Genomic DNA, 12,122 nt, shown 5'->3' on the forward strand with positions numbered 1-12,122 from the left:
GAAAACTGTGATTATTGAGCGGACTTTACAACCTAACCAAATTTTACAACAAGAAAACGGAAACTTTTAAGAAAATCTAGGGAATGCACATGTATTTAAAAGACTCAACAATTCGGATGAAATTTTAGACCATACATTTATTTAAGCTTGTTTGGCTAATTCAGTTCTCGTTTATTGAACTTTTTGGGTTTTCTAGGGAAAATGCCAATAAGATTCAGGGGTATATTTTGAATTTACCCATGCAAAATATTTTAACAAAAAAAATTACAAAAGAAGGTTTTTCATGTTTGGTACTTGCGCATATATTCTGAGTATCTCGATGGTTGACACTGGTCTCGTTGCGGCCGTTCTCGGTGGTCGACTCGTTGGGGGACTGGCTAGGACGTCGGACGGGATCAATGGCGAAAGCAGGAACAGGGCGATTTCCGGAACCAGGTCGAAATGCTCAGCGAGCAATTCGAGCAACAACTCGGCCTGTGGAGAGTAGGCCTACGTTTCACTACACGGTCCGGGGAGCGTTCTGTGTGCACTATCACCACGCGAGTGTCTCACTCTATCGAGGGGCTTTAGCTTTTCGGTCGGCCCTAGAACACACGGACGGAATTCCCACCAGGCCTCACCACAGCGCTGAGTGCCCCGAAGGGGGTTGTAACGGGTTGGGGCACTTTCACTGGCACGACCTGACGCACTCACGGGACACCGGTGTGTTCACAGAATTGCTGATGATGATTAGCAGCACTGGGGGAATTCAATTGTTCCGAGGTTCACTACACGGAAGCCACCTCGACCGACTAGCTGGGGAAAAACGAAGTGTAGTCTTCCAACTAGCCGTTGATTTTCTTCCGGGTCACTGCCGGAACACTTTTAACGGGGAAAGGGGTCAAAGCCGCCTAATTACGGGTAGAAACGTAAGGGTCACGTTGAGTGTGTGACGTCGCTGTTGCAGCTCAACCACGGACCGGAACTTGCATAAGAAGCCTCGCGTCTTGCGAGCTCCTCCTATTTATACCTTTCTGCAGAAAGGCATGCCTCTCATTTTAGCCCTGTTCCCATTTCCCGTCTGTGATGTTCTCGTCCCCTTCGATGACAGCAACATGACAGGAACAATACAGGAACTGACATATAGAGGGCTGGTGTCTTTTTCGAACAAACAATTTTATAGCGTGCATTCCATAACATAATTTATTAAACAACTACTAATACCTAACAAATAACTATAAACTAAATGAATAAATAATAAACGGGAAAATAAATAATTAAATAAATAAACAAAAAAGAATAATAAATAAACGAATTAATAAATAAATAAACAAACCTAATCCCTAAGTGACACCAGCCGATTGCTATTAAAACTAGGACAAGACACCACACAAACATGTAGATATCTTATCCTAGTTTTAGACATTTACGAACAATAATTTTTATTTACAATATTTACAAAGTTTTCATCCAAACTGGCCCAAAAATCACAATTTTTATTGTAACCATTAAATGAATGGTTACAATCTTCCCGGAGTCGGGGGTGAAAAAACCCGAGGACCAATGCATCGTGGTGGCTCCCTTAGCCTTAAAATCGCAACATATTCTAGAGTAATTTAGTCATAGCCAACCAGAGGAATCTTCCCATGTCGTCGATTCTAATGCCGGGTCACAACACACCATGTGTAATCGCGTAACCTACCGCCGCTCCCTTAGCATTAGAATCGCAACATATTCTAGGGTAATTGGGTCATCATTGCAGAGGAATCTTCTCACGTAGACGATTTTAAGGCCGGGTCACTAGACACGGTTGCAAAGGTCCTGTCTCGAACGAGGGTTTTTTCCTTGGGTTCTCCGCTGATTAACTTCACAGAAATGTAACGGAATATCCTCATAGCCATTGTGAAGTAAGAGTGCAAGCACTTCACATACCGTGGCTCCCTTGGTCTTCAATTCGCAACATATTCTAGAGTAATTGAGTCATATCCAAGCAGAGGAATCTCCCCAAGTCGTCGATTCTAATGCCGGGTCACTATGCACGGCAGGAATTAGCGCCTTACCTACCGCGGCTCCCTTAGCATTAGGATCGCTACATTAATTTGTTCATGCTTGCAGAGGAATCTTCTCACGTAGCCGATTTGAAGACGGGGTTACAAAGCACGGTAACAATGACCCAAGATTTTTCCCGAAAGACGCCCATTTCTGTTCGTTCCTCAACGGAGTCATCCCGAACTAGTCGCCAAAACAAAGTTTTCCCTCCACCAAATCACGAGTCCATAATAGGAATTACTGATCACTGACTACCATTTTGCGTCATCTCAAAAAAGTTCCATCTTTCTCTCCTCTGATCCAAATCGTTTTTCAAAACCAAAAGTGTCCCCCCAATCATTCAGTGTGCGATCTCATCCAGCAGGCTCTCAGAAAATTAAGAGATCATAAATTGCCAAGACACCTCTTATCAAATGTTTTTCAATACCAGATTTGCCTCGACGACGGATTCATTTCCGTATTTACTCTAAATTAGCCTAAAATAAATAACTAAACTACCTATTGCTACCTTAATCACGCATTCTTTCTTCCTTCATCCGACTAGTATTTTCTTTCGTTCCTTTAATCATTCATACTACCGTTCATGCTATCATTCAACCTTCAAGCCCTACAACTAACATCAAACACTTAATAACATTATTACGAACAAAAAACTTATATTAATTCATCAGTTTCAGTTCGTGCAACTGAAACGATTGATTTTATCATAAGAATTACCAACTCGAAACGTTATTTCATTTATCGCTCAATTATGAGTGCAAAATAGCGAAATAACGCAGAATTGGGTTTAATTCTTTCATCGTGTGCAACATCGCACTAACTGGCTGCGTCCTGAGCCAAATTGAACGAAACTCGCTTTCGTCGATGATGAGTGATGACTGTTGAGGATTGATGACTACATGCTGACAGATGATGACGTGGCATGGAAACGTCAGTCGTATGTTTTGATTTTGGACCGCATGTACAGAAATCGAAGTGGAAAGTAATTTTGAGAAAACTCGCGAATTTCAGTACCTTTTTCTTTAATTAGCTTTGTTTCAGGTACCAATAAGCTGGGAAATGTACGCTGTGTTCGGGTGTGTCGTTTTTTGGTCTGGAGGAACCGGATTACAGGTGAGATCATGAATAATTTGTGGTTCTTATCCCGTTGGTTATTCTCCTATATATTTTAGGTTCTCATGATTCTACCTCGACGATATTTACTACCAATGGTAGGAAAGGGAAACTTAGGACCTTTGGATCCAAATAACGTCACCCCACCTACCACACACACTCCTCCAAATTTACTGAACTAGGCCATTTTATGAAAAATGGCCCATCCAAGGTACTGTTCCGGTTTGCTGTCTCGCAAGATGTTCATGCTCCTAGAAGCAATTGTATGGATGGCCCATTCCAACTAGAAGGCATAAAATCCCCGGTAACGAGCCCTAGCTGGAAATGTACCCCGGATTGGTGGTTGAAACCTAATGTGAATGAGGATGAGCTAAGGATTTTCCTTTTTTTTTTGTTGTGGCTGAAGGATGTGCAGGAAATTTTTTACATCCATCCGTGCATCTGGATTTCATCTCCTTTAGATGAACTGCAATGGCAACGAAGATTCGGCGAAAATTGCTGTTGAACAATACCGGATTTACTCTCATCATGCGTGCCAGGTGAGGTTTGAATTTTATTAATTTTTTTTTTATTAACTCACCAACAAATTTAAATGGGTTTCATGCCGGCTTAATATGCGCTGCTGGCCAAATTCCTAAGTCCTTGCCATTTAAATCTTCCAGTTCGTACGAGGATGTGCCTCGTACGCTTTTTACTCGGCATGGCAAAAATTGAGGACCATATTTTGAATTATAACTTTCCACCGCGTTGGAAAGCTTCATATTCCTCCGGTATACCAATTGTCCTTTTGTAAACGGTTTTGCCGGGCGAAGCCGCAAATTGTACGTTCGTTTTGAACTCGCGTACGCCTTGGCAAGATTCTTCTTGACATGTTCGTAGATGTCCATAAACAATGCTTTGCGTCGCTCCTCAAACTGCTCGGAAGAAAGATTTTGATCGTGACGTGCTAGGCGATAATCGTTCCCCAGTTCCGCATATTCATGCCCGTGAACGATGAAATACGGTGTAAATCCAGTGGGCGTGTGAATGCTGGTGTTCAAGATCATTTCTAGCTCGGCGATTTTCGTGTCCCAAAGGCGCTGATCCTCTTTCACATACGTTCGGATGGCAGCGTTGATGGTTCGATTTACTCTCTCTACGGGGTTCGCCTGAGAATGATATCGTGAGTTCAACCAGTGTGTTATTTTGAATTGATCAAGCAATGACTTGAACTCTTTCGAGAGAAAACTAGAACCGTTATCGGTAATAATTATCTCAGGAACAGAATTCTTCATGAACCATTGATCTTTCAAAATAACGCACAGGGTTGAACTAGCGATTTTCTTCACAGGCTGAACTAAGACCCATTTCGAGAAGTAATCCGAAACCACCAACAAATGCTGGTTGCCTTTACGACTTCTGGGAAGAGGGCCAATAAAATCCACCGAAATTATCTGCCAGGGACGGTCTGCCAACCGCATTTTGCCCATTTCGGGTACCATTGCGACATTAGAGGGCTTTACCTCTTTGCACGTCGAGCATTGCCGAACAAAACTCTTAATTTCGGCCGCCATCCGAGGCCAGTAATAACGCTGTCTTATCCGTGCAAGCGTCCGCTCGTATCCGGAATGAAATGACGAGTTGTGGTATTCTTCAATTATTTTCGGAATATCCTCCGAGCGTGGTATCATCTTCCATTCGAAATTCGAATCGTGTGGGAAGTCGGGTACAGAGATATACTTGAATAGATTACCATTTTCGACCCTAAAATCGACGAATTCATCCGGTTTACTCACAACTTTATGCATCATGGAATCGTACCAAGTTGAAGGTGAGCCGTCAACTGTTGCAATGCTACGAGAAAGTGCATCAGGGACGACGTTTTCTTTGCCTTTCCTGTGCACTATTCTCATATCATATTGCTGCAGATTGAGCGCCCACCGACTACAACGAGATCCGACTTTCCACTTTGCATTAAGGATGTGAGTAAGAGCGGATGAATCGGTAATTAAGGTGAAATGGTAACCCTCAATGTAACCCCTGAAGGCCTCGATAGTTAATATTGCTGCCAATGCCTCCTTTTCGGCAGCATGGTAATTTTTTTGTGGTGTGGTAAGTTTGTGGGAGTAGTATGCAATAATGCACTCTCCGTTTTCCTGCTGCTGCGTTAACACACCCGCTACTGCTACGTCGCTGGCATCGGTCTGAATTGTAAAAGGACGGCTGAAATCGGGACTTGCCAGAATAGGCGAAGAAATTAACAGCTCTTTTATGCGAACGAAAGCTGTCTCAGCATTCTCATTCCAACGAATCAGTTTGGACTTGGTTTGGAGTAGGTCTGTTAAAGCCGCAGTTGTCCCACTGAAATCTGGGATGAATCGCCGATAGTAATTGGCCATTCCTAGAAACCTCCGGAGTTTCGTGACCGTAGTTGGTCGCTCGTAGTCAAGGATTGCCCGTACCTTATCGGGATTTGTCCTCAAGCCTTCTGTTCCTAACAGATATCCTAGAAATGGTACTTCGGATACCCCGAATCGCGATTTTTCCCGGTTGATGCTTAGATTGGCTTCGCGTAGACGACGAGAGATCTCCGTAAGAAGCTGTACATGATGCTCGAATGTTTTTGTGACCACGATGATGTCATCGAGGTATACAAAAACATTCGGTTCCAGTATACCATGACCCAGTACGGAATCCATGATTTTGGCCAATGAAGCAGGACTGTTGACCAATCCGAAACACATCCGGGTATACTGGAACAACCCTTTTCCCTGCACACTGAAAGCTGTGTACCTCCGGGACTCTTTTTCCAAGGGAACCTGTAAGAACGCTTCGGACAGGTCTATTGTAGACAAGTATTTTGCCTTTGGTAACTGACCTAATATTCTTCCAGGGTGGGGTAGAGGGTAAGCATCACGGACAGTTCTTTCGTTGATTTTCCGTGCGTCTAAGCAAAGCCGAACCTTGTTGGGTTTGATGACCGGCACACAATTCAACGACCAATCCGAATTGCTCCGTTCAATGATGCCGGCCTCGAGCAACCGCTCCAGCTCTACTGCTACCAACGCCTGCGTTTTCGGAGACATCACGTAGGGGAATTGACGGACTGGTGGCTTGCCTTTGAATTCCTCCCTCAAGACGATCCGATGAGTGGCCATAGGAGTAATGGTGAGTTTACCGTGACCTGCTGCTAAAAAACTCGATTTAATCTCCTCTAATTTTCTTTCTTCTTCTAGTGACAAACGGTTGGAGGACGAAGAAATATTTTCCAGGACCGCTGCATTCACGGAATCCCCAGACAACATAGTGGGAACGATCTGAAATTTGGTCCAAAAGTCCATCCCACAAATGCAGTCGATAGACAAATTGGCCACTACCAGAGTAGTGATGACTTTGGTTCGTCCATCAAACTGGATAGGCAGAAAGGCCTGGCCTAAAATTTCCATCGAATCACCACTAGCTGACCGGAGATCCAGCGATTTGGTCAGTGGACTCAATGTTTCGTGCCTTGTCTTGCGGAAAACTCTCTGGTTAATCAAGGTGTAATTGCTGCCACTGTCTAGTAGGGCACAAACGGGAATATCATGAATCTGGATATTTACAAATGGACGGTGATCATTTAGGAACGGATATGAAATATTGCAGATTTCAGTATCTGCGGAGTAATAATGATTCGGGACCGTTTCCCAGAACCACGGAGGAGTTGACAAATTGTCAGAAGAAGTTACGCCTGGCGTTCCTGCGAACCGCGGTTTTGGCTCGCAGTACCGTGGTTTTTTAAACAGTACGGGCACATTGCAGTCGGAAATCCACGAAGTCCGCACTTGAAGCAGACAATAACGGGCGGTTGACGGCAAATTGCTGCATGATGTCCCTCTCGATTGCAGTTGTAGCACCGATTTGATGGAGGTGGCTTGTGATTGTTTACCACCATCTCCAGGGTGAGTTGAGGCTGCGACTGGCTGCCAGATGATTCCCCAACTGCTGTAGATTTACTGGTCATTTGCCGTGACGGGCCAGGTAAATTTTGCGCGAACTGGTTCTGGTTCTTCGGGACAGCATTCGCTGTAGGACCTGCTGAATTACCCCTCGGATATGAATTAGAATTCTGCAATTGCTGAACCGGTAATACGAAATCAGAGTTTGACGGCTGCTTTTTGGTTTTCGTCGATCTAGGCTGCTCCGTATCTGGGTCTTCGATCACGTGAACCACCTTATCGGAGCCGAACACCTTGCTGTACGCCGAAAAATTAAGCGCATCAAGCTTCTGACCCGCTGAAAGTAAGGATTCCAAGTTCAAGATGGGGATGAAAGCCATGAACTTCTTGTAGTCCATTCTCATGTTTTGTTGAAGGATTTGGATTTTCTCGAATTCTGGTATAGGGACGCTCATCGTGCGGATCAGCTTCTCTACCTCGCTGTAGAATTCGTGAAAGGACTCCTGCTGCCGTTGACGCCTTTGGTACACCTTCATTTTGATGAGAGCGTCCAAGTCTGGGTGCATGTACGTCCTGCGGAGCTCGAAAACTAGGTGCTGCCAACTGACGAGGCGGCCCAGGGATCGCTGTGTCATGTACCATTTAAGGGCAGATCCAGAAAACAAATGTACAGCTGATTCAAAAAGCTCCTGATCGGACACCCTTTCAGCCATGGACAGAGCATAAACGACTTCCAGGAATTCATTCAGTTTCAACCCTTGATCATCTCCGCTGTACTTTGCAATATTCCATTTGGATACTGGCAAAGTATGTCGGGAATGAAAAGGTGTCTGAAACTGATGCGAAAACCCAGGATTCCCGTAAGGTGATCCCCAATGTCCTTGAGGTTGACTGGATGGTCCCTGGTACTGGCCTGGAAACGCGTTATATTGGAGCTGATGCTGAGGAGGATTCGGATTTGGACAATTGTTTGACCAGGAATTTGGCTGTCCGACATTATGTGAGAAATTCACATTGGGAAGGGATTGATTCGGGTTGCTAGGATTTACCGGAATTTGATTGGTAGGAGTGGGATATGGGTTTTGAGGATTGATAGTGTGGTTCAGATGAAAATTTGAAATGGTGGGCTGGTTGGAAGGAATATTTGGAAGTTTATTTTCACTGTGGGTTTGAGAAATATTTGCTGTTAAATATGGATAAGGATTGGTAATTTGATGGTAAGATAAGTTTTGTTGAGGATAAGTAGGATTATGGGAAATTTGAGGGAAAGAATTGTTCTGAAAACTGGAGATAGCAGAAAAGTTTTCAGAGTGGTTTCTGAAATCTCTTTCCAGTGGGTTCGAAACATTGAACACTTCTTGTTCCGTTTGAGTCTCAACTTCTCTTCCTTCTTTTCGTTTTGCCAATTCTTCTTCCAGGCCAACTATCCTCGCCTGCAAGCTGTGGATCCAATCTAGGTCGTCCTGACCCAGAACAGAGGGTGATGGAAGCTCGACCTCCGCGTTGGTGTTTGCCTCAGTGATAGCCTGCGATGGATTTTGGACCACGATTTCCTGTGTCGCGATACCCGATGGATCGTAGGCAGATTGCAAGAGTTGGACTAACTCAACCAACATATTTTGCATCTGCGTTAGGAGATTAGGTGAACCACGCGACGAACACAGAAGGGTAGCCACTCGTGTACCCACATGGGCTAGACGGGCTAAACAAATCCTTTTCTGTGATTCATCCGTGCTGCTAGATTTTAAAAGTGTTTTTAATTCATTAAATTTAATTAGGCAAAGTTCCCGCTCATTCTCGGGATCGGTTCTTAGGCTTAAGGCACTTAATTTTAAACCGGATTCTTTCTCCCTTTTTAAGGCATCTCGCAAACATTTCCTTTTCCGAGATAAATCCAAACCTGATAGTATCACGTCGCGACATTTGAGCTCTTGCTCAAGTTCATCTTCCTCCAATAACTCCACCCGCATGACTTGATACCATTTCACCAAGCGATCAATCGCTTGATTGAAACTCAAGTCCTCCATCATTGACTAACTCTAGCTTAAGAAATAATAAACTAACTAATCGGTTGATTTTGGATATGTGAGCTGAAAAAGAAATATGCAACTAATGTGGGTGACTTTGGGTTTCTTTAAACGCCAAGAGGTAAGCAATATCTGGTATGAACACAACTAAATGCAAGATTAGTCTTGGCAAATATGAACTTATAATTTTGCTGTTGGATAAGAAGGTACTTTAGAATGGTTAGTAACAATTTCAGATTGATCAACAATTCGGGAGAAGAGTATGGTTTGTATTATAGTTATAATCATTCGCTGCAATCAGTGAATTTTCATCCCCAAAACTTCCTCGTGAAATGACTTTAGAAAAACTTGCTTCAACAACTACGCGATTTTAATGAGGTTAAATTTAACTGAATTTCTCCGGGAGACCAATAAGAAAAAGGGATTTACTTCTGGTCTTGGAAGTAGACCACTTTTTCTTTCTATTTTAATAATGAAAAATTTAAATTTGATTAAAAAATTTTTTACGTTGGGCGCCAATTGTTAGAATCGTTTTGGTCCTACTTCCCTGCGCTAGCTCAACAGGGGAAAATGTAATGATCACCGGAGAAACTTTTACAACAATTAGGAAAACTGTGATTATTGAGCGGACTTTACAACCTAACCAAATTTTACAACAAGAAAACGGAAACTTTTAAGAAAATCTAGGGAATGCACATGTATTTAAAAGACTCAACAATTCGGATGAAATTTTAGACCATACATTTATTTAAGCTTGTTTGGCTAATTCAGTTCTCGTTTATTGAACTTTTTGGGTTTTCTAGGGAAAATGCCAATAAGATTCAGGGGTATATTTTGAATTTACCCATGCAAAATATTTTAACAAAAAAAATTACAAAAGAAGGTTTTTCATGTTTGGTACTTGCGCATATATTCTGAGTATCTCGATGGTTGACACTGGTCTCGTTGCGGCCGTTCTCGGTGGTCGACTCGTTGGGGGACTGGCTAGGACGTCGGACGGGATCAATGGCGAAAGCAGGAACAGGGCGATTTCCGGAACCAGGTCGAAATGCTCAGCGAGCAATTCGAGCAACAACTCGGCCTGTGGAGAGTAGGCCTACGTTTCACTACACGGTCCGGGGAGCGTTCTGTGTGCACTATCACCACGCGAGTGTCTCACTCTATCGAGGGGCTTTAGCTTTTCGGTCGGCCCTAGAACACACGGACGGAATTCCCACCAGGCCTCACCACAGCGCTGAGTGCCCCGAAGGGGGTTGTAACGGGTTGGGGCACTTTCACTGGCACGACCTGACGCACTCACGGGACACCGGTGTGTTCACAGAATTGCTGATGATGATTAGCAGCACTGGGGGAATTCAATTGTTCCGAGGTTCACTACACGGAAGCCACCTCGACCGACTAGCTGGGGAAAAACGAAGTGTAGTCTTCCAACTAGCCGTTGATTTTCTTCCGGGTCACTGCCGGAACACTTTTAACGGGGAAAGGGGTCAAAGCCGCCTAATTACGGGTAGAAACGTAAGGGTCACGTTGAGTGTGTGACGTCGCTGTTGCAGCTCAACCACGGACCGGAACTTGCATAAGAAGCCTCGCGTCTTGCGAGCTCCTCCTATTTATACCTTTCTGCAGAAAGGCATGCCTCTCATTTTAGCCCTGTTCCCATTTCCCGTCTGTGATGTTCTCGTCCCCTTCGATGACAGCAACATGACAGGAACAATACAGGAACTGACATATAGAGGGCTGGTGTCTTTTTCGAACAAACAATTTTATAGCGTGCATTCCATAACATAATTTATTAAACAACTACTAATACCTAACAAATAACTATAAACTAAATGAATAAATAATAAACGGGAAAATAAATAATTAAATAAATAAACAAAAAAGAATAATAAATAAACGAATTAATAAATAAATAAACAAACCTAATCCCTAAGTGACACCAGCCGATTGCTATTAAAACTAGGACAAGACACCACACAAACATGTAGATATCTTATCCTAGTTTTAGACATTTACGAACAATAATTTTTATTTACAATATTTACAAAGTTTTCATCCAAACTGGCCCAAAAATCACAATTTTTATTGTAACCATTAAATGAATGGTTACAAGCTTGATCGACCATCTCATCCATGTATCAGTCCAGCATAGTTTGGCGTATTCAAACTAAAGATTTACATCTAATGCCCCAAACCAAAATTATTTTTTTCTTCCACCACAACGCTTCAATAGAAACAAAAGGATATTTTTGTGATAATTATCAAACGAAAATAACATAAAACAGCTGACTTTCAAAAACTTTTATTTATTTATAAAATTTTGAATAGTTTTCGGTAGGGGAGATGAGGGCATAATGGCCACCTTAAGCAAAACGCTTATTTAACAGCTGAGAAGAGAACAGCTGAGAAGAGAACAGCTGAGAAGAGAACAGCTGTAATATGTGAATTACATCATTGTTTCGTGTTCAGACACTCAAATGGACTATGACTAATTGGATGAAACTTGAAAAAGTAGATAAAAACGTTTAAAAAGGTATTTTAAAATTTTTTGCCGAAAGCTGAAAACCAGTCACTATAGAGGCATAATGAGAAACCCCCCGAGGCAGTATGAGCACCATTAATGAAAGCAAGATGAGCGTTTTCTGCCGGGGAATCTAGCAGCGAATTCGACATGTTATGTTTCTGGTGTTTTGTGTGACGGAGGATGCTTTGATGCTATTAGCCGTATAATGTAACAATCAAAAAAATCAATCATGAATGGTATGTGCAAAAAAAATCCCTCGAACAGGAATCGAACTCGAGTCTACTGATTACCTTTCCGACACCTTACCAATAGACCAAATCGACAGACGAAACGAGTCAAGCTGTAGCTCTATTATTCAGTTGACTTCATCGAGTTGAATTCGCTGCTAGATTATACGGCAGAGAATGCTCATCTTGCCTTCATTAACCCTCATCCGCATTAGATTTCATTACCCTAATCAGCACTAGGAGTGTCATTTTGACACTCCAAGCAAAAATCGTCATAACTCTCTTT

General features: G+C 42.9%; 1 protein-coding gene and 1 long non-coding RNA gene across 4 annotated transcripts in view; both read left to right on the plus strand.

Annotated features, from left to right (window-relative positions):
• The window catches only part of LOC129751902 (alpha-1,2-mannosyltransferase ALG9), a 35,390-nt gene that overhangs the window by 14,238 nt on the left and 9,030 nt on the right, over window positions 1–12,122 (plus strand). The gene's annotated exons all lie outside the window — the stretch shown is intronic.
• On the plus strand, window positions 2,970–9,483 carry LOC129751904 (uncharacterized). The gene is made up of 4 exons (XR_008738822.1): window positions 2,970–3,010; window positions 3,070–3,141; window positions 3,201–3,680; window positions 8,477–9,483. It is a non-coding gene; the product is annotated as an uncharacterized LOC129751904 (long non-coding RNA).

Source organism: Uranotaenia lowii, chromosome 3 (assembly GCF_029784155.1).
Source record: "Uranotaenia lowii strain MFRU-FL chromosome 3, ASM2978415v1, whole genome shotgun sequence".
Taxonomy (NCBI): Eukaryota; Metazoa; Arthropoda; class Insecta; order Diptera; family Culicidae; genus Uranotaenia; species Uranotaenia lowii.